Here is a 22,786-nt window from a genome sequence, read left to right on the forward strand (position 1 = left end):
TGAACCCGGTGAGCGCTAGGACCCAGCAGTCGGTCGTGGAGCGGGCGGCGTGAATCCGGCGGGCGCTAGGACCCAGCAGTCGGTCGTGGAGCGGGCGGCGTGAACCCGGCGGGCGCTAGGACCCAGCAGTGGGTCGGGGAGCGGGCGGCATGAACCCGGCGGGCGCTAGGACCCAGCAGTCGGTCGTGGAGCGGGTGGCGCCGAATAATCGGGCGCTAGGACCCAGCAGTCGGTCGTGGAGCGGGCGGCGTGAACTCGGCGGGCGCTAGGACCCAGCAGTGGGTCGGGGAGCGGGCGGCGTGAACCCGGTGAGCGCTAGGACCCAGCAGTCGGTCGTGGAGCGGGCGGCGTGAATCCGGCGGGCGCTAGGACCCAGCAGTCGGTCGTGGAGCGGGCGGTGTGAACCCAGCGGGCGCTAGGACCCAGCAGTCGGTCGTGGAGCGGGCAGCGTGAACCCGGCGGGCGCTAGGACCCAGCAGTGGGTCGGGGAGCGGGCGGCGTGAACCCGGCGGGCGCTAGGACCCAGCAGTCGGTCGTGGAGCGGGTGGCGCCGAATAATCGGGCGCTAGGACCCAGCAGTCGGTCGTGGAGCAGGCGGCGTGAACTCGGCGGGCGCTAGGACCCAGCAGTGGGTCAGGGAGCGGGCGGCGCCGAATGATCGGGCGCTAGGACCCAGCAGTGGGTCGGGGAGCGGGCGGTGTGAACCCGGCGGGCGCTAGGACCCAGCAGTGGGTCGTGGAGCGGGCGGTGTGTACCAGGCGGGCGCTAGGACCCAGCAGTGGGTTGTGGAGCGGGCAGTGTGTACCAGGCGGGCGCTAGGACCCAGTAGTTGGTCGTGGAGCGGGCGGCGTGAACCCGGCGGGCGCTAGGACCCAGCAGTCGGTCGTGGAGCGGGTGGCGCCGAATAATCGTGTGCTAGGACCCAGCAGTCGGTCGTGGAGCGGGCGGCGTGAACTCGGCGGGCGCTAGGACCCAGCAGTGGGTCGGGGAGCGGGCGGCGTGAACTCGGCGGGCGCTAGGACCCAGCAGTGGGTCGGGGAGCGGGTGGCGCCGAATGATCGGGCGCTAGGACCCAGCAGCGCGCACACCGAGCGGCGGTCGAGCTGATGTCCCCGGTTGTGCCGAAACGACTCTGAAGAGCCCGCCGGATCCGAGCAGCAGCAGCCGCCGGGCCGCAGACAGTGAGTAGCAGCCCCGGGGGCCCCCGCGTACAGGCACACCTCTGACTCCCCTGCCGAGGTGCCGGCCCTCCCGGCACAACTTTACCCTGCCCGGGCTCCTCCACACCGCCAGCCCAGCCGGGACTCGCCGAGAGGCGGGGAAGAGGCAACTCGAGAGGCGGGGCTGCAGGGGAGACCCAGGCGGGGCCTAGGAGCAGCCAGGGGAGAAATTTAAATCTTGCCTGTGAAAAGTTTACCAAAGTGTCTCCCCAGAAATGCTGGTGCTGGTCCCAGTGGGTTTGAGGGCAGATTGTCGTCTTTCAAAGTTAATTTGATTGATCAGCAATTACCTGAGATCAGCTTGGGACTTGAATCTGCAGCATTTCCCTGTGGGTTTTTTAAATAAAATTCATATATTTAAATGTTTACTTTTTATTGTAATCAAATATTTGGCTCTTAATCAATCATCTTGTGGAAATATTTATAGTTAGAGTCAAAACAAAATGTGCTCAGCCTGCATTCAGGTGATTTGTTAAAGCATTTAACTTGGCTTTGCTGGTTTGAGGTGAGTGCTGTTGCAGTGTGGTGACTGTGGGAGGTACTTTCCTACAAAGTGTTAGCCTGGTTGTTTAGATTTATTGTGAATGTGTATTTTTTCCCCCATTTATTTTGCATCTTGTTTTTCTCTTCTCCCCTCTCTTCTCTCTTTCTTGGAGGCACTGAATCCTTGCTTGGGATGTGGTTCCACCAATGTCAGCTGCTCTCTGGTGCCTCACTGAGGTTGTTCACCCGTGGGTCCAGGCAGCGAGAGTCAGCTGTTGTACCGTGGGTGGCATCACAGTCGAGCCTGATCCTGATGTTCAGACGCACACACTCTCCAGCATGAGGGTCACTGGCTAACAATCAGGAGCAAGAACCTTGCAGATTATTTAATTAATAAAGTATACACCCAGCTGTGTTGTTTACTCAGTATGTGGCTGTTGATTGTCACTTGCTAGGTGGACAGTGATATCATTGCAGTCGTTTATCGACCTGGAAAACTTTGACTAATTCGCTATGCAAAAATTGGATCACAGACCAGCCATGTAGCCCAGAAGCTTGCAGGTTCCAACCCTGGCCTCTGCTAAGCCGGGACGGTAGTGAGCTGCCACAGTTGACCTCAGTTTGATGGACTAGGGAGGGGGAAAGAATCAGCAAGGGTTTGCAGTCCTGATCATAGTCCACTGACTCCTGCTGGAAGCGTGATTGCATTGATGTTGAGTGAAGACTAATGGGCGTGATGCTTTCCATGGTGGACTAGCCTCCGGGGTAGAATAGCCTGTCCGTCATCACTGCTTGGACATGCATGTTGAATGGCCACTTGGGTGAAGCAATGTAGGACTGCTGGTGCCAGTGGTACTTTACCCTCACATAAATCAGCAGCTTCAGAAGGGGGTGGGGTGGAAACGTTTGTAAGCAAAATGAACCCCATGAACTTAACGTAGATATATAAAAACAACAGGTACTTGAGTGATTTCAAGCACGTGATCTCATTGTGAAGTTCATATAACTTATTATAAACTGCACAAACATTGCTGTTGCATTTTCTAACATCATCTGAGCCTCAGAGTTTGGTGCCTTGTAATCAGTATGAGGTAATCTATTATTCTCTGCATGAAATACACTGGTGATGGAATTTCTTTGTAATAAAATGAGTTTCTTGGTCAATTTTTAGCAATGACATTGTAGTGTTTAAGCTTCAGTGGACATCCTTGTGTATCAGTTGTATGTAATGTCACAGAGCCATAGTTGGCAGAGAAATGGACCTAAAACTACTCATCTTGTGAAATGAATGTTCCAAATGATATTTTTAAAAATCTCCAGTGATTGAGGGGCTCTTCTGGTAACCTGGCTAATATTCCTCCCACCAAATTAGTAGTCATCCATCTTATTTCTGTTTGTGGAATATTGCGTGCAGAGTGGCTTCCGCATTTGCCTACACAATGCTTTTCTTTTGTTCTGCTTTGTGTCAGCCGTGGCTCAGTGGGTAGCACTCTCGCCTCTGAGTCAGAAGGTTGTGGGTTCAAGTCCTCACTCCAGAGACTTGAGTACAAAAATCTAGGCTGACACTCCCATGCAGTGCTGAGGGAGTGCCGCACTGTCGGAGGTGCCGTCTTTCGGATGAGACATTAAACCGAGGCCCCGTCTGCTCTCTCAGGTGGGCGTAAAAGATCCCATGGCCACTATTCCGAAGAAGAGCAGGGGAGTTCTCCCCGGTGTCCTGGCCAATATGTATCCCTCAATCATCAATATCACTAAAACAGATTATCTGGTCATTATCACATTGCTGTTTGTGGGAGCTTGCTGTGCACAAATTGGCTGCTGCGTTTCCCACATTACAACAGAGACTACACTTCAAAAGTACTTCATTGACTGTAAAGCGCTTTGGGAAGGAAAATGTCAGCCAAGGTTTCCAGATTGTTATCCTGAGAATGTTGGGTGAGTACACGATAGTCCCGTAGTTGAATAGCCTGACGAGCCTCGATGTCTAAAGTCACCTGGGATGACTGGCCACTTGCGGGAGGTATCAGAGGGCTGCCAGTTGCTATGATGCTGCACTGTTGCACAAATTACTGTCTTCAGGAGAGAGCAAGGCCCTGCACTGTAATGCTGTTCTAGTATTGCAGCGTTTATAACAACACCACCCCCCACCCACCCCCCTTCCCCAGTCCTGCTTCCTTAACCCAGGCTGCACTGGAGAACTCAGCGACGATATTGGCAATAGTGAAGTACAATTCTAGGAAAGCTCAGGTGTGCAACAGTCTTTTGAAGAATGCGTGCATTTCCGTTCAATCCAGTCTTAATTAAATTAAAAATCTCGCGGATGGAGTGTCCTTTGGTATATGTAAATGTTGTCATTTTCTCCAATTTGAATGTGCTTGCATTGCTGCTGTTCATTACAGTTTATGAAGCCCTCCGGGTGGAGTTGCACAATTTAGATGAGCAAAAGGTGGATAAAGACATGGCTTGCAAAATGTTCATCATCAAATTATGATGCTACTTGTATGGGACTGCAAAAAAATTAATAGTTTTAAGGAACTACTTGGGCGTATGCTAACATTTAAAAAATTCAGTATACCACATAGTGAGTAATCGATAGGAGAGTGATTATAAGGCAGGAATCTCATTGAGGAGTTCAGATGACATTGCAAACCACAAAGCTCAACGATTAGATTACTGCTTTGAAATCACTCGCATGTATCCATTGTTCCTTCTAACGTTGCTCTGTCTGATTAGAATGGATTTCGATAAGAATGGATTCTGATGAGCAGGTGACTGTTACAGGCCAACATGAATGCAATCTCTCATCCTTTCAATCTTTTAAAAATACAACTTAAGATATGACAATTGGTTGTGTGTGTGTGTGTCGATTTTTGAAATACCTGTTTTGCTATTTGACTGCTACAGCCTTGGTAGATAGCGAACACCAGTGTTCCATTACCTCAGTATGGAGGCACTTTCTCATCTGTTATTTCACGGTGCTTTCAGTTTAGAGTTTATTTTCCCCAAAACAACAGTAGGGTCGTAATGCAACCTGGGAACTTATATGGGCTAATATGAGTTTCCTGATCGTCAACTGCAAACACTTTTTCAAAATAGTCACAATCTAGCAGTTACTGTGACACAGTGCATTGGTGCTCCCATATCCTTTCACATGGAGTGTTGGGGTATAGGCACTAATCGCATATGTGGTGTCAAATCTAGGTTTTTAATCTTGTAATTTATCCTGTTGCTGTTTGTGGGATCATGCTGTGCTCAAGTTGGCTGCCGCATTTGCCTACATTACACCAGTGAATAGAATTCACAAAAAAACTTTGAGCTGTGAGGTTGTAAAAAGTGCTATGTATATGGTGCGGAGGAGGTTCAGCTGTTGCTGTGTTTGACCGGCGATGACATCTGAAAATGTAGCTGTAAAATAATCTAATCCTACCCAGGCTTTGACAAACTTTAATTTGAAAAATATTACACAAAAATCTATATTTAAAAAAAAAAAAAAAAAAATCCATATTTTTTCCTTAATTTTTATTTTTGGTAACTGCATTTGGGAATATCGACTTAACGGAGAGAAATTCATCTAATGCAAAATGACAGCGCGCCTGTTTTGTATCCCATGTAATTAATGACCTACTAATGAAATTGCATGTTTCAAAGCCATGTGCTCATGTGACTTTTGTTAGTGCGTTAATTATGAAGGAAAATGGAAAATTTCACATTGTTAGGTGGCTTGGTTCTGTTCTGATCAATTAGGAGTGACTGGTAGGAGATGATCTAATACAAGAGCAAAATACTGCAGATGCTCGAAATCTGAAACAAAAACGGAAAATGCTGGAAATACTCAGCAGCAATGTTCCCCCTAATTTGAAATTTGAATGCGTGGTCCCTTTAATGGGCTGCGTGGCCCATTCAAAGTTTCGCTCATCTCACATTGAAAAATCCGGTGCGCGGGACCGGTAGACAGCGGCCGTGCAGCTTCGAGGGAACATTGCTCAGTACGTCAGGCAGCATCTGTGGAGAGAGAAACAGAGTTAACGTTTCAGGTCGATGACCCTTCGTCAGTTCTGATGAAAGGAGATGATCTGAGCCTGTTGCGAGATGTTTTTTGTATAATTGTCTGAATGAAAGGTGCATACAGCCTTGTATCTTTGGCCGTGCCTTTTTAAATTAAATTAATTCCAGTCCCAAAGGTGCCAGCAATCTTTTGGTACCTTGCTTCTAGTAGTCATTCTTAATATGTGAACGTAGATTCTGAATGTGAGCTCCTCAAGTGTGGAGGCCATCGCAGTAGACTTTGATCCAGTGTTGACCCCACGCTCACTCACCCAGTGTCAGTGGATGTGCAGTTTCCAACAGGGATCTGGACCATTTATTTCATCAATTTAACCACGGGGACACTGAGGTTGATTGTCGCACCCCTCCCGCTGCATCAGCTAACTCCGCAGAGACTGGGGATTGAACCCGAGACGTTCTGGCCTTTTTCAGCTGTGCCCTTTGTTACTCGCCACTTGCCGTAGATCAGTGGGTGGAGGGGTTCTGACTTTTTTTTACTGGCGGAGGTGAAGGGTGATTTAAAAATATGCTCGGTTACCACAGGGGGCAAGTTTTCATTGAAGGGTTAAAACAAAGGCTGAAGGAATACATTTGTTGAGGGAGCTCTGTCAACAGTTCGGTGTCTGATCTCCATCACGTACTGCTCAGATAACCCCTCACAATTTTGCTGTGGTGAGAGAATCTCTGGATTCTTCACCAGTCAGCAGAGAACTCTTTAAATAACTTTGGTAAAATATCATACAGTTAAGGGGTGCATTGACTTGTGAGACGGTTGAGTCTAAACACAGCGTAAAACAACGCCAGTAGTGGACTCCGAAGTGTAGAGTTAACAGTTTTCCCACAGTTTTCTCTCCTTTTGTCCCTCCAGTGTCGGTTGTGGCTTACTTTCGCCTCTGAGTCAGAAGGTGGTTGTGGGTTTGAGTCCCGCTCCAGGGTCTTGAGCGCAAAAATCTAGGCTGACACTCCAGTGCAGTGCTGAGGGAGTGCTGTACTGTCTGAGGTGCTGTCTTTCGGATGAGACGTTAAACTGTGGATAGGGGTTAGGAAGTGGGATCCCTGGCTAGATATTACCCCCCCCCCCCCCCCCCCCCGTCTGGTGCACCGCACAAGACCACTTGTAGCTAACCCGATATCCGCTCACTCAGTCCAGTCCAGTGTTTGGACCCTGGGATCTTCCTGCTATGTCTGGCTTGATGCCACACTGGGTAGTTCATTTATCCACTGAGCCACCATGTAAGTGTTTTTATCCCCGTTGATGTCTCATAATAAATGCGTGATGTTCACGTGTGTGTTTCAGGTACTATAAATTCTAAAATCAAATCACATTTTTATTGTACAAACTAATCTTTTGAAGTGAATAACAAACTGACGTTTAAAAGAATGGGGCAGTTTTGCGCTGTAGACTTGCATCATCTGGGAATTGGGTCGACACTGCCCAAACCAGTTTAAATTTAGGGACAAACCTTTCATCCCATCAGTCTGACCCAGTCTCTGAGGTGAAAGGAAGACACACTGAACCACTCATAAGAACATCATAAGTAGGAGCAGGATGTGGCCATTTGGCCCTTCAAGCCTGCTCCGCCATTCAATAAGATCATGGTCGATCTTCTACCTCAACTCCACCTTCGCACACTATCCCCATATCCCTTGATTCCCTTAGTACCCACTCGGCCCTCTGCGCTGTGCTAATTTTTTACCCAGTAAGTCACTTGGGATTTTGTAGTAGAGTCGGGTATTTTGGGCTTTGGAATGTTATGTCCCGTGCTGCCACTAGGATTTCAGTGAATATAATGGGGTGCGTGTGAAATTTTCCTACTACGTCTACTTGAACTAAGAAACGCATCCAATACCAAAGTAAGTATTGATTTTGTTGCACCTGGAAAGAGTATTTTGAGCTGAATGATTTTTGGGGTGTGGAAATGTTCACAGATTTGCCAGTGGCAATGCTGAGTGCATTTAGAGGTGATGAATGAAGAGGTTCACAAGTGTTGTGCACAAAAAGTCAAAGCATGTTGACTTAAGTGTCATTTTATTCCTGTATAGCTGTGTTGCTAAGTGAGTTTAACATATTGGTACCAAGCAATGTTCCCTCTAAGCTGCGTGCGCAGTCGCGCAATAATCTGTAAGGTCCCGTGCAGCTCGCTCTCCGGCTCTTACAATGTAAATACCGCGCATGCGCAAAAATTTAAAGGGACCACGCATTAAAAGAAACTGACTGCGCAAAACAAAACGCAGCTTACAGGAAACATTGGTACCAACCTATTCCAGGAAAAATCAGTTTTAAGAATAATGTCATGCCAGTACATCTCTTTTGTGATGCTCTTATTTTATAACCTCAAATAATTTCCACTACCAAAAATTCAATCTAGAATACGTAACTCAACTCTCTTCCAGATACAGTCCAAGTTTAGAAGGCAAAATCTCTCGCTTGTACTGATTGGTGTACTGCAGGAAACTTCGCGATATCCGGCACCAACGGGACCGAGCTGCTGCCGATCTATCAAAACTTCCGGATAGACCAGCGCTAATGTTGAAGGATACGGAGGTTTTCATCTCCGTATTTGACAACAAACACTGTTGCTTAGCAACTGCTTGTAAACACTCGGCCCGTACCTTGGAAGCATCTCTGAAGCTGTTGCTAAGCTACAGAGACGCTTTCCAGAGCCTGACTGTTTATAAAAAAAAAAATGCTAGGAGAAGAGGAAAAACCTAACCAAAATGGCTGCTGATTTCTGCCGTTAGATCGAGGTTTCCGGACATACAACCTCCGGATAAACCAAAGTTTCCTGTATTAGACTTGGTATGAAAAACTCACACCATTACCATAATCACTTTACTGAAGCTGCTACGGTAAGCCCAATGTCCGCTCTCACTATTAAGTGGCTGTTGTCATAATATTTGTATCAAGCTAGTGAGTTACCATGGGAGATTTAACCAAACGTCGCAGTTCTAAAATTGAAACAAGAAGTTATGCCGAGTGTAAAAATGTGCTCTTGCACCAGCTCAAGGCTTGCATCACGGGAGGTAGTTCAACGAGGAAGCACGGGTTGGGAATTGCAAGCTTGCAGTTTCTGTGCTCCTGGTTATTGCCAATGGAAGTGACAGATTGTGGAATCGTCTCCTGACTCTGAATTATTAAAAAGAAGTGTGCTATTGAACTGTGGCTTATAAAGCAGTGGACTGCAGCAGATACTTGTGCACCAGCAGAGTGCTAGTAGGACTCCAATGGTATTTTTCTAGAATCTTCTGCTGTCAGCTTTGCGCCTTTTTAAGCCTAAATTTGAACATCTGAATCAATCGCATTTGTTTATTGGCAGTATTTTTTCCTTAGTTTTTTTTTTATCGTGCTACTTTGGGACAAAATCCTGCTCCTCAGATTTCACTGGAATTGTCACGTGGTGTCATGCCATGCTGGACTTGTGAATTGAATGATGGTTTGTAACAGGTTTACTACTTTATGATGAGATTAGAGTATTTTGTGACTCGTCGATTTGCTCAGGATGTTAATACGTTTTAATGATGTAATTTTGTGTTACTTTCGATCTGGTGCTGGATTTTCACTGGGAATTAATTAGGGTTTTGAGATTAGATTTGCTTTGAAGCTTGGTTGTCGAGCTACTGGAGAAACCATTATATTAAATAGGGGCTCCCAGGTGTGTGATAATGTGCCTGTTAAACTATGACTTCTTAAGGAGAGCGAGCTTTTTATTGTTAATTCCAGACTGCTTTCCTTCGCTTGATAGAAGTGGGTCACAGACGCATCATTAAAAGGTATTTCTGAACAGGAAGTTGATGTCGATTAAATCGCGCTGTGCAGTGGGGCTGGACTGAGAATGTATACTTCCACCTTGGGGAATCTGAAGTTTGTAACCATTTAACCGCAGGAAATTTACCATATCACAGATTGATTTATTCCCTCCTTATCAGAGCCTTGTTTGCAGCAACAACTTGCATTTATATAGCACCTTTAACATAGTAAAATGCCCCAAGCTGCGCGGCTGCACAGCTCTCGGAAGGTCCCGCGCAGCCGGCTTGCTGGCTTTTAAATGTGCGATATTTTGAAAGGGCCGCACAACCCACCCCCCTCCCCCCCTCCCCCCCCCCCCCCCCCCCCCCCCCCCCCAAAATTACAGGAAACATTGGTCCCAAGGCACTTCACAGGAGCAGCTAATTTATTGCTAAATGCTTATATACTTACAGAATCATAGAATAGTACAGTACAGAAGGAGGCCATTCAGCCCATTTGACACCAAGTCACATGGAGATATTAGGACAGGTGACCAAAAGCTTAGTCAAAGAGGTTGGTTTTAAGGAGCGTTTGCACTGAGCTGAATGCATGTACAGGAAACTTTCAATTAACCAGCCCCTAAATAACCGGAACGCTCTATCCACCGGCAAAATTCAGAGTCGGTTCAGGTAACTTTTTTTTACTCCATTTGTTGCTGTGCAAGGGTGTAGCTGAAGCTGTTGCTAAGCTACAGAGACGCTTGCAACTTGTGCCGATTGTTTTGAAGCTGTTAAGCAACAGGGTTTGTTGCTTTATACAGAGCTCTGAGCTCCGTATCTTTTACTATAGCGTTCGGTTATCCGGAATTGTTGATGAACCGGCACCACGTCGGTCCCGTCCGTGCCGGATACCAGAAAGTTTCCTGTAAATAGAAAGGACACTTGCTGTGGTTGTACCAGGCTGTTAGATGTTGAATGTTACTTTTGAGCTGGTGCTGAATTTTCACATTGGCACTCGGTTTCATTTAGTTTTAATTTTTTAAAAATCTATTTCTCTTGTTACCCTTTCCTGCTTTGTGCGCGCACACTGACATATTTCTGCCTCCTGTGCTGCACTCAATTCTTTGGGCTGAGAGGCTGTGCCCCAAGGCCCTGCCGATGTCAACCTTGACCAACATAACATGTGGAGACATAACAGCAGCCACCACCAGTCAACACTAACTTGTTGTGTGAAATGCTTTGAATCATTTCAACATGATAAGGCACTATTGTTCTCCCTGGAGCAGAGACAGCTAAGAGGAGATTTGATTGAGGTGTTTAAAATCATGAAGGGTTTAGATAGAGTAAATAAAGAGAAACTGTTTCCAATGGTTGAAGGCTCGATAACCAGAGGGTTAAGGTGATTGGCAGAAGAACCAGAGGCGACATGAGGAACAACTTTTTTACGCAATGAATGGTTAGGATTTGGAATCCACTGCTGATAGGGGGGTGGATTCAGAGTCAATAGTAACCTTCAAAAGGGAATTGGATAAATAGTTGAAGGCGAAAAAATTGCAGGGATATGGGGAAAGAGCAGGGCAGTGGGACTAACTGGATTGCTCTTCGAAAGAGCCAGCGCAGACTCGATGGGCCGAATGGCCTCCTGTGCTGTACTAGTTTATGATTCTATAAATATTAGCACATAGAAATAAATTGTCTGCTGGAGAGTTTGTGTGCCTCAGGTTGACTTGCCCTCCAATCAAAATATTTCTCTAAAGGTGCTTCCCCTTGGTAGCTCAGGGCCAGTGGTATTGCCCCTAACACTGTCACAGCTAAGATCGGTGACAAGGGCCTAGAAAAGTAAATTAAATGTACTGTTGCTAATGACTTTACAAAAATAGTTAACTGAAATTGTATATGCAAAATGTATTCTTTCTTGACCTGGTAATCAGTAGCTTGGTGCTGCATAAAATTTGCTTAATTATGTCAAAGATTAATATCAAAAGTTCTTTGAAGCAGGTAGCTTCAGGAGATATGTTTCTGGAAATGGGAGAGTTGGAGATGGAGAGAATCCAAAAAAAGACAACATGCTTCTTGGGTGAAACTTTTCCTGTTCCTAAAGTTTCTTGTGTTCCACTACTTCCCGAGTTCCTCTTAACACGCATTGACTACATGAAGCAGCTGTTACCAGCAGATAAAATGAAGCCATGAGCACCCCAGTGTACAGCTATTTAATATTGAGTTTATAATTAAAAGTCACGTACAGCCCGCTTTTCTTGTCAGTGTTGCATTTACTTCCTGTAACGTTCCCCATCATACATTGCTGTTGCACCGTTATTGTTGTAAAACATTGCATTCTGTTGTCATGAGCAATGCCATAGGAGATATGCTAATAATAAATTAAAGCTCCTGACATACTTTCCCCTCACACTTTGATGATACCCCTAGTGTCTGACTCACCGTGCGCAACGCTATTATACAGTAGGAAAGGGATGCTGTGATCAGCTGAGGGCATTCAGATGTTTATAAACCACAGGAGCAGTTTGAGATTATTGCCTTGTAAAATTACTCTAATGTATCCTTTATTCTCTATCTAGTCTTGTACAGTGTCATCTTAGTGATGTTCCACAATTATCTCCGAACAAAGCCTCTAGTGTCAGGACCAGGCTGAGGAATGCAGCTAATAAGATCAGCTATCTGCTTTCAGGTATTTACTATTGTTATAAGTCATTTCTCAATTATATTTGCTCAAAAATCATATTTACGGAACAGATAATAGTGAACAAGTACTTTTTATTTGTATAGACAATGAAACATACACGTACATACATGCACACACACTCTCGATGGCAGATAGGAATGATCCCAAAAATGTGATTAACTGAAGCTGGTGTACAGTTTCTGAGATGTGTGATCAGTGCTGCAGCAACACACTGAGGCCCCAAGACATTGACGCTAATTTCAAGAAACTATTTTTTGCCGCAGGTGTTTGAAGTTGTCAGAGAAAGTAGGCTCTTTGAAGCTGAGCTTTGAAGTAGTTTTAAAAATTTGAATTAATTCGGATAGCAAGCTTTCCAGGGAAACACAGTTCAGGGTTCAATTATTTTTGTGCATCTCTCTTTTTGTTTACCCCTCTCCTCATCAGTTTTCTCCCCGGCTCCTCTTAAAGGCACAGAACTATTTGCCACATGCTGTTCTTCAGGTGCGAGCTGCCCTCTGATACCTCGCCCAAGTATGTGTTCTTCGTGTCTGAGCCTAGACTGTGAGTGTGGATAGGCAATGCAACCTTGGGCAGCATCATAACCAAGCCCCATCCTGTATTCGCCTGAAGTCCAGAAACCCCCCTCATATTTTCTGTGAGGTTATTTAATAAATTTGCGAACTTAATTTATCTTTTCTTTTCACCCCTCCTTTTACTATGTTGGTGATGTGGTCTTGTGTTGCCAGGTTGGTGTGGATTTTGATGCCAACCATTGCTGCCTGAGATGATGCCAAGTTCCACGTGGGTTCTAATACTGTATATAGTCAATGGTCTGACTGGCTTGTACCTTGTTTGGGGCTGTTTTCCCCCCTGTGGCTCCCACAGTGTGCGGTGCTCAGCCGGCTGAGGGCGAAGAGAGGCAGTGGAAACTACTGAAACTCATTATTCAATGCCTGGTGAAAGCAAGCGTCCAACCATTGCTACAAGTTGAGGTCTTAACAGAGCAGAGAGTGAAACTGTAGCTAATTGCTCATTAATGGTTAGAATTTAAACACTGAAATAATTAGTCAAATTAGCTAAATTTTACTTTACAGTTTTGACATACAGGAAACTTTGTGATATCCGGCACCGACGGGACCGAGCTGTTGCCGATCTATCAAAACTGCCGGACAAACCAGCGTTAATGTTGAAGCATACGGAGGTTTTCATCTCCGTATCTGACAACAAACACTGTTGCTTAGCAACAGCTTCTAAACAGTCGGCCCGTACCTTGGAAGCGTCCCTGTAGCTTAGCAACAGCTTCAGAGAGACTTTCCAGAGCCTGACTGTTGGAAAAAAAGCCACGAGAAGAAAAAAAACCTAACAAAACGGCTCCTGATTTCTGCCGGTAGATCGAGGTTTCCGGACATACAACCTCTGGATAAACCAAAGTCTCCTGTACATATTTTGTTCCCATTCCTTTCCTAATTCAGCCTTGACTCTGGTTTTGTGGGTATTGGCAGTAACCCAGTTTCTTGCCAAAGTGGCCATTCTTCACGTATGAGCTTAAACAGCAAGTGTCAGCAGGCTATTGTGGCTTGGGGACATCATAGTCCACATATGCCCACTTTTCAGCACAAATTATAGGATAGGAACCAGAAGCAAAAAGCCTGACTTTTTTTTCTTCTCTCCCTCACCTTGGGGACCAATTGTAGCAAACTGTAGTCATAGCTGAGTTCAGATTGTGCACCTTTACATTTTAAAGGTTATGCTTGCCATAGAGGGACTGCAACGAAGGTTCACCAGACTGATTCCTGGGATGGGGGGGATTGTCCTATGAGGAGAGATTGAGTAGACTAGGCCTATATTCTCTGGAGTTTAGAAGAATGAGAGGTGATCTCATTGAAACATACAAAATTCTTACAGGGCTTGACAGGGTAGATGCAGGGAGGATGTTTCCCCTGGCTGGGGAGTCTAGAACCAGGGGTCACAGTCTCAGAATAAGGGGTGGGCCATTTAGGACTGAGATGAGGAGAAACTTCTTCACTCAGAGGGTGGTGAATCTTTGGAATTCTCTACCCCAGAGGGCTGTGGAGGCTCAGTCGTTGAGTATATTCAAGACAGAGATCAATAGATTTTTGGATATTAAGGGAATCAAGGGAAATGGGGATAGTGCAGGAAAGTGGAGTTGAGGTAGATCAGCCATGATCTTACTGAATGGCGGAGCAGGCTCGAGGGGCCGAATGGCCGACTCCCGCTCCTAGTTCTTATGTTCTAAATGTCTATACGAACTGGCATATTAAAATTAACCTGAAACTCCGTGGATTCTCTCAAACGTCATGTGGCAGATAGACTTTGCTTTTTAGCAATGGACTTTAGTTTGTTCTCAAATGTTACAAAATAAAATCTATTTTGAGACGGTGAGATCACATCAGTTTTTCTTGCTTACAAATCTTTAGCTTGTAAAGCACATAGCCAGAGTTGTGGTGAACCTATTTTAGACATGTTATAAGTTAAGGATGTTGACCCTCCTGGAAGCATGCACCACCTGCTGACTCTTGTTGGAGGTCGGGGAAGCTCTCTATGCCAGTTCCTCTGCCATAGCTACTATAGGAGGGAGACGTGAATATTTTATAAATATTTTTATTGGTGGGGCTTTAAGATTTTAAATGCCTGTTTCCTTCAAGGCAAAAGCACCAAAAAGTACAGTCAAGGCCAGGAAAACAAATCAATAGAACAGCGTGGGAAAAGAGAAAACTTAGTGCAATGATATCTGCTTAACAGTGGAAAAATCATTAAGTGCAAGATGAAAAGTCTCAGAAACCTAAAGGAACAAACCTTTGTGCGATATTTAAAGACTTCTGCAAATGTTTGCTAAAACTTTGGCAGTTGAGGCTAAGTACATTCAAGGGTGTCACTGTTCTCTTGGTAATTCTACCCAAAATAATCCCAGATGGGAGACTGAGTCTTTCTGTGTAGAGTAACGGTTTAGAAACATCCTGTGGCTTCACATCAGTTTTAACTCAATAATCTGCTTCTGTGTTTTCTGTTGTCTTTAAAGGCAGTGATGTAGTCCTCCCAGTGTGAACAGATTTTTAAACAGCATGCGGCTTTGTGCTTTACACTGGATACCAGTATTAGATCGAGCCATATGTCAGTGTCAGTGGATGATAGACATTTCAATTAGACATCGTGGTAAGGATCAAAGGTTTCCAAATAGACAGCCTGTCGATATAGTCATTAAAAACAAGCTTTGTGTAGTGTAGATGTTGCCATTTTGTTTAAGTAAATACCGCCTTATCCTATCCACAAAGCATGCTAAAGAACATTAATACTTTACCAACGTTATCTTCTCAATTGGTTTCTTAAATCTAGTGTTGGATGTCAGAAAGTTGGACACAGGAATTTGAATGGATGTTGTTGCTGAATCCAAAACCTAACCGTGCTGGGTAAAAGAAAGAATAAAGAATTTGCAATTATTTAGCCTCTTTCACGCACTCTGGACATTCCAAAGTGATAGACAGCAAATTAATTAATTTTTGATGTGTAGTCACCAATGTTCCCGTTCATTTTTTTTTGGGTGCGTGGTCCATTCAAAATACAGTGCATGCGCGATTTTTCCCATTTTAAAGCCATCGAGCCGACTGCGCTGGAAGTCCAAAGAGCCACGCCGCTTAAAGCGAACATTGGTAGTCACTTATGTAGGCATGTACAGCAGCCAATTTGTACACAGCAAAGTCTCACAAACAGTGTTGGCCAGGATACCGGGGAACTGCTTGCTCTTGTTTAAATAATGCCATGAGTTCTTTTGTATTCACCTGAACAGGATAGATGGTTTAATGTTTCATTCAAAAATGACACCTCTGACAATGCAGCACTGACACTATTGTGTGCTCAAGTCCTGGAACGGCACTTGAACCCGCAGAGCTGCGAGTGCTACCACTGAGCCAAACTGACACTATGAGGGGAATTTTAACCCCAAAAAACAGGTGGGTTGGGGTTGGGTGGGTGGGAGGGTAAAATGTTAAACAAAACTGAATCCTGACCCCAACCCAACCACTTCCGGTTTTAATGGGGGTGGGCAACCAACCTGCTCCCAGGAGGCTGGTCGCTCATTTAAATATTATAATAATGAGGCTCCTTGCCTTATGGTGATCCACCATTTCAAATTTAACTCTGGCCTCGTGGAACCTGCCAGCTAAAGGGAGGCGAGTACTGCTGGATTCCCCCCACTCCCTGCCCCCCACCGACCCTTCCGATCTCCCCCTGACCTTCTCCACGAGGCTTCCAACTTCCCTCCTCCAGCCTCCGATTGCCTTCCCAGCCTTCCGACCTGCCTCCTCCAGCCCCAATTGTCTTCCCGGCCTCCTCCCTCCGGCCCCGATCCTCTTCAGGCCTCCCCCTTCCGGTCCCAATCCTCGTCCGCTTCCCCCCTCTGGCGCCGATCCCTCCCTCCTCTCTACGGCCTCGTGCCGCAGGTCTACCCGCCTGACAGCCAGCCAGCCTGCCTCTCCATCTGGCTGGCTGCGGGCGGGAAACCGAGCTCTGAAATGCTAATCAGACTCTGCCGTTAAACTTGGCAGGGCCTGTGGGGAACCCGTTCTCCCAGGTTTAAAGAGCCATTTGTTTAATAAAGTCGATTGCAAGAGAATTTAACTGGTCTGTAGGTAGAGAAGTGTCCATTATCATTTCAGTTGGCAAGGTATCTGATGCATCCAGAAATCCATCATCACCCTTTATCGCCTTCAGTGTTGGCTGCTCTTAATACTCTCCTTGCTGGCCTATCATAACTGACTCTCCATACGCTCCAACTTGACCAAGGCTCTGCCACTAAGTCTCACTTTGCCCATCACTGACCTACACTGGCTTCTAGTGTTCCAGTGCATTGCATTTAGAATCCCACCAAAGTCTTGCTCCACACTATCTCTGCAGTCTCCTCCAGCCCTATGTCCCCTCTCAAACACTCCATTCTTCTGACTCCGACCACGTGTTCTTCTTCTCCCCTCCCTTTTGTGTCACCATAGTGGCAGAGCTTTCTGCCACCTCTGTCTTGCACTTCGGAACTCCCTCCTATGCATGGCCACCTTTTGAAAACCTCAAAACCAATTCTCTGACCAAGCTTTCGGTCAACCCGCCTAATCTCTTCCTCACTGGCTTGGCTTTCATTTTCCCTTTGCCTGTTTGTGAAGTGCCTTGGGACTTTGTTAAAGGTGCTAAACAAGTGCAAGTTATTATGTAGGCAAACATCGGTGGAAACACATGCTGGGTACTGTTCCACAAGTGCTAGTGACTCTAATACCTCAATGGCAGTTCCTGGGATGGCAGGAATGACTTGTGAAGAGAGATTGGGTCGATTAGGCTTATATTCGCTAGAGTTTAGAAGAATGAGAGGGGATCTCATTGAATCTTATAAAATTCTAACAGGACTAGGCAGATTAGATGCAGGAAGGATGTTCCCGATGGCGGGGAAGTCCAGAACCAGGGGTCACAGTCTAAAGATAAGGGGGTAAGCCATTTAGGACAGGGATGAGGAGGAATTTCTTCACCCAGAGAGTGGTGAGCCTGTGGAATTCTCTACCACAGAAGGCAGTAGAGGCCAATACATTAAATATATTCAAGAAGGAGTTGGATATATTTCTTAAGGCTAAAGGGATCAAGGGGTATGGGGAGAAAGCAGGGACAGGGTACTGAATTTGGATGATCAGCCATGATCTCATTAAATGGCGGAACAGGCTCGAGGGGCCGAATGGCCTACTCCTGCTATCTTCTATGTTTCATCTATGAGCTTGGACAATGGGTTTTGATTGTGCAATTCATCACGGCTGAGTCCAACCCTGTCTTTTGAACTGAAGAGTAAGTAAATGCTTGTTTTTCTCTGAAATGAATGAAAATTGTGTCCTCGGCCTTTGGATCTTTCAAAATCCACCATCATTTCATTTGTAAGTCATTAATTATGGAAAAATAAACCGCATTCTCCTGGTGTTTTGTCTTACAATACTCCTGTGCAGCGCCTTGGGAAGTTTTACTATGGTAAAGGTGCTATATAAATACAAGTTGTTGTTGTCCACACTGTTCCAGCAATCGGAGGGGATCCTGGCTGATTCTTCTTTTCATCTCTTCTGAGATGAGGTTGTACTGCGGCTAATGGCTCAGTACACCTCATACTCAATACTGTAACTCTCCATCATACTGAGGAAGACCAACTAACTCTGCACAGGCTAGACATTTGAACTTATAAGTTAATTCATTTACATTTGGGGAAAATATAGGATTGTCCTGTGGTGGACACCAAATCTTGCCAACGTGGCATTAACTTTGAGTGGAGTTCTGGTAAGGGGCTGTCTGAATAACATGCCATGAAACTCCCCAGTCCAGTAATGGTGTGTCTAGGTTTAGTTCTAGTTGTTTTATTGTAAGTCATTGGAATGCGTGATTTGAAAAGGAAAGACTTGCATTTATATAGCGCCTTTCACGACCACCAGACGCCACAAAGCGCTTTTCAGCCAATGAAGTACTTTTTGAAGTGTAGTCACTGTTGTCATGAAGGAAGCGCTGCAACTAATTTGTGCACAGCAAGCTCCCACAAACAGCAATGTGATAATGACCAGATCCTCTGTTTTAGTGATGTTGATTGAGGAATAAATATTGACCAGGACACTGTGGATAACCCCCCCCCCCCCCCCCCGCTCTCCTTCGAAATAGTACCATGGGATCTTTTACGTCCACCTGAGAGAGGGCAGACGGGGCCTCGGTTTAAAGCCTCACCCGAAAGACGGCACCTCTGACAGTGCAGTACTCCCTCAGTACTGCACTGGAGTGTCGGCCTGGAATTTTTTTGCTCAAGTCCCTGGAGTGGGACTTGAACCCACAACCTTCTGACTTAGAGACGAGTGTGCCACCCACTGAGCCACGGCTGACACATTTGGCGGCATTGTGTGCTGTATTTCGCTATTATGGTATGTGTACCTCCTTCCCTTGCAGCTTGACTGTTGTGCCAGGGCTTATTAGTAGGGAACTGAAGATAACTTGTATTTAGTTTGATATAACTAAGCTGTCATTATTGTTTTTCCCCAGCTAGTGACTTAGTGCAGAACGGATGAAACTCATCTCACAGAGAGAAAATCCAACTGTAAACACAGCCTGCCACAGATGTCTAAATCGTTGTGTTGAAGTGCTTTCGGTAATTGCTTCATGCCTTGAGTATCATCAGTGGAATATAAACATACCACAAATTCATGTTGTACGAATTAAACTCGAAATTACAGTTGGTGATCATAGACAAACACATTTATGCATTGCTGTGACATTCCAGTGTTTTAACAGAGGCATAATTATGGGTGTGTGCATGATGTGGAGTTCTTAATGTCAGAATTATTCCTGCAGTAGATTTGAGGGTTCAGATAATGTTTTTGTATGGAAAGGAATTTTGGAACTCAACTTGTTAAAACTGTAGGAGCGTTCTTTCATACAGATATTTAATTATTAGGTAGCTCGAGATTACAGCGGGCAGGTGGACTGCCATAGTGCATCACAAAAGTGATCGAGTGCATATTTATGCTCCAAATTCCAAATGCGTTAAGTATTGCATCCAGTTCTGGTCACCACACTTTAGGAAGGATGTGAAGGCCCTTGAGTGGGTGCAGAGGAGATTTACCAGAATGGTTCTGGGGATGGGGGATCTTAGCTACAAGGACAGGTTGGAGAAGCTGGATTTGTTTTTGTTAGAGCAAATGAGGTTGAGGGGTGATTTGATCGAGGTGTACAAGATTATGACTGGTTTGGATAGGCTAGACGGGGAAAGGCTGTTCCCACTAGTTGATGGTACAAGGACTAGGGGACACAGATTTAAGGTTTTGGGCAAGAGATACAGGGGGATGTGAGGAAAAACTTTTTTACGCAGCGAGTGGTGAGGACCTGGAACTCGCTGCTGACGGAAGTGGTGGAAACGGAGACACTCAATGTTTTCAAGGGGAGACTGGATAGACACTTGAGGGAAATAAACTTGCAGGGCTACGGGGATAGAGTGGGGGAATGGGACTGACTGGATTGCTCTGCAGAGAGCCGGCACGGACTCGATGGGCCGAATGGCCTCCTCCTGTGCCTCTATGACTCTATATCCAATCTGGGACAGGCAGTCGGGAGAGGAGCTGAATGGCAATGACAGATTTTCTCTCACAAATTACAAGTCAACACTGGGTCACTCTTGCTCACCCCAATTGGTCATTTACAGACTAGCATTGACAGAGAGCTTAATGCACCTGGAGGCTGGGTAATGGCTCATAGTACAGAACAGAGAGAACTAACAGGGAAACCTCAAAAAAAACTGAAAATCTCCCAAGTCATGAGCACACACCCCTATTAGTTTAAAAAAAAACTTAAACAGTGACTTTATGATCTGTTGATTGTTTAAACCTTCCTGTTACAGGTAGACTATCCTTTATCCGAAAGCCTTGGGACCAGCTGTGTTTCGGTTTTCGGAATTTTTCGGATTTCAGAAGGTTTTCATCTCCGTATCTGACAACAAACACTGTTGCTTAGCAACAGCTTGTAAACATTCGGGCCCTGCCTTGGAAGCGTCTCTGAAGCTGTTGCTAAGCTACAGAGACTCTTTCCACAGCCTGACTGTTTAAAAAAATGCTAGGGGAAGTAAAAAAACCTAACAAAACGGCTGCTGATTTCTGCCGTTAGATCGAGGTTTCCGGCTCCCCCTGCTCCGTATCTGAATTCCTTGACTTAGCGGGGGTCTGGGGCTCGACTGCCGCCGCCAGTTGTGGGAAAGCCGGATATCGGCTGACTCCTACACTAAGCTGGCCCGCAAATCAGGTCCGGGGGGGGGGGAAGAAAAGACTATCGGACGGGCCGCTGCAGCTATCGGACGGGCCGCTGTATTGTTGGGTTCACTCTCCCGGTACCTCCTTCACACTGCCCGGCTCAGCCTGCAATCTCCTACCCAGGAGGGAACTCTGTGACCCTCTGCCCTGCTCACAGGGAAAGGCAGAGCTCCCGGACCACTCCTGTCATGTTTGGCGCCACTCGGGCCATGTCGTGCGCACGACTTACGCTCCACGAAAAAACTTTCGGTTTTTAGAGGTTTTCGGTTTTCGGAAGTGCGGATAAAGGATAGTCTACCTGTATCAGCAGAAAATGCACTTTAAAGAAACTGTAACGTAACCAGAAAGAGCCATCTAATGCAATTGATTGGCTAAAGTACCAAAATGTTCCAAACCTGAGAAATAATGTTGCAATATCACATCTCATTTACTTTGGGAGGTCCCTATTTTACTCACAATCTCTTACTCTTTTTAAAAAAAAAAAAGTAGGTAATGCTGAACTACGTTTCATGACTTCAGGATTGCTTAATTTATTCTCTGTCGTAAGCCTTTTACAGTATATGGATTTGAAAGTATCCTCGGGATAGCCTAAACAAGGTGTGTGCTTTAGATTTGCCACAACAACACAGAGAACAATGCTTTTTTTTAAAAAACCCACAAATAACAGGTTCAGCTGGTGTCCCTGCAGTGCTAATGTTCTGTGGCTGGGTGGTGCTGGTGTGCTTTGTGCTGCACTTCAACAGTATCATCACTCTCTAGTGGTGGAAAGCTAGCGTTACAACTGATTATCTAACTAAGCCAATAACACTATGAATGCAGTATTCCTTTCATCTACAGGGAGCTAATTCATGTTCTATTGTAGCTTTTAATCCAATAAATCTGTGGTTAGGTTTGCACTGCTACTTGTGAAATTAATATAGTTTCACTCTTAACAGAATGCACTAGAAGGAGATACAATTACATAAGACTATTTATGGTATGGGTGGGTGCTATCATGTATTTGTTTTTCCAAATAAAATTAATAAAAGTTCCTATTTCATGGGGCCCCTCTAGAAGTCATTTATTCATCCATTTCAGGCAGCATTGAGTAAGTGGATGCAGCAAATGATGTTGGACAAGGAGACTCGTGAATGATTAGCAGCAGTACTTGGGGGGATTTTTTCCCTTAGTACAGTCTTCCATCTGGTGCACTTACAAATACAGGAAACTCTTTTTTATGCGGGACCGGCGTGTTGCCGGTTTATCAAAATTTCCGGATGACGGAGAGGGTTATCTACCGAGGCTATTTTTAACAAAGAAAAATAAAAAATTCAAGAAATGTGCAGTATACAGTAATTGGGTACTCACCTACAGAATGTTGTGTTAAATGGATGGTGGAAGATGCTTGATTAAGTACAGTACTGCCAGTTGAGGGTAATCCATAACTTTTTAATTACTTAACAGTAAAACAAAACTTATAAACGACTGTACAGTACAGTATAAAGTACGGTGGTTGACTGTACACTTATTCCAAGTCAACTGGTTCATCAGGAATATCCATGTCAGCTGGGTCATCAGGATCATGCACTTCAACAGATTCTTCAGGCACTTCCACTGCTTCAACTCTGTTGTAATGTGGGAAATGCGGCAGCCAATTTCCGCACAACAAGCTACAGGAAACTTTCGATTTACCGGCACCTAAATAACCGGAAATCTCGGTTAACTGGCAAAATTCAGGAGTAGGTTCAGGTAACTTTTATTACCTTTTTTTACTCCATTTGTTGCTGTGCAAGGGTGTGGCTGCAGCTGTTGCTAAGCTACAGAGACGCTTGCAACTTGTGCCC

At 45.4% G+C, this 22,786-nt stretch overlaps 1 protein-coding gene across 6 annotated transcripts in view; it reads left to right on the top strand.

Moving 5' to 3' along the window:
• The first annotated feature begins 1,054 nt into the window (after positions 1-1,054).
• The window catches only part of raraa (retinoic acid receptor, alpha a), a 602,035-nt gene continuing 580,303 nt past the window's right edge, over positions 1,055-22,786 (top strand). For 2 of the 6 annotated variants that reach the window (XM_085966524.1, XM_085966522.1), the window contains exons 1-3: positions 1,055-1,181; positions 12,050-12,159; positions 19,207-19,312. The gene's annotated coding sequence lies outside the window, so the exon portion shown is untranslated. Of the gene's footprint in view, positions 1,182-9,471; positions 9,519-12,049; positions 12,160-19,206; positions 19,313-22,786 lie in introns of those variants that run through there. The other 4 variants (XM_085966525.1, XM_085966523.1, XM_085966527.1 and 1 more) reach the window with 4 other exon arrangements.

This window comes from Somniosus microcephalus, chromosome 24 (genome assembly GCF_052327205.1).
Source record: "Somniosus microcephalus isolate GS21.2 chromosome 24, FLI_Smic_1.0, whole genome shotgun sequence".
Lineage (NCBI taxonomy): Eukaryota > Metazoa > Chordata > Chondrichthyes > Squaliformes > Somniosidae > Somniosus > Somniosus microcephalus.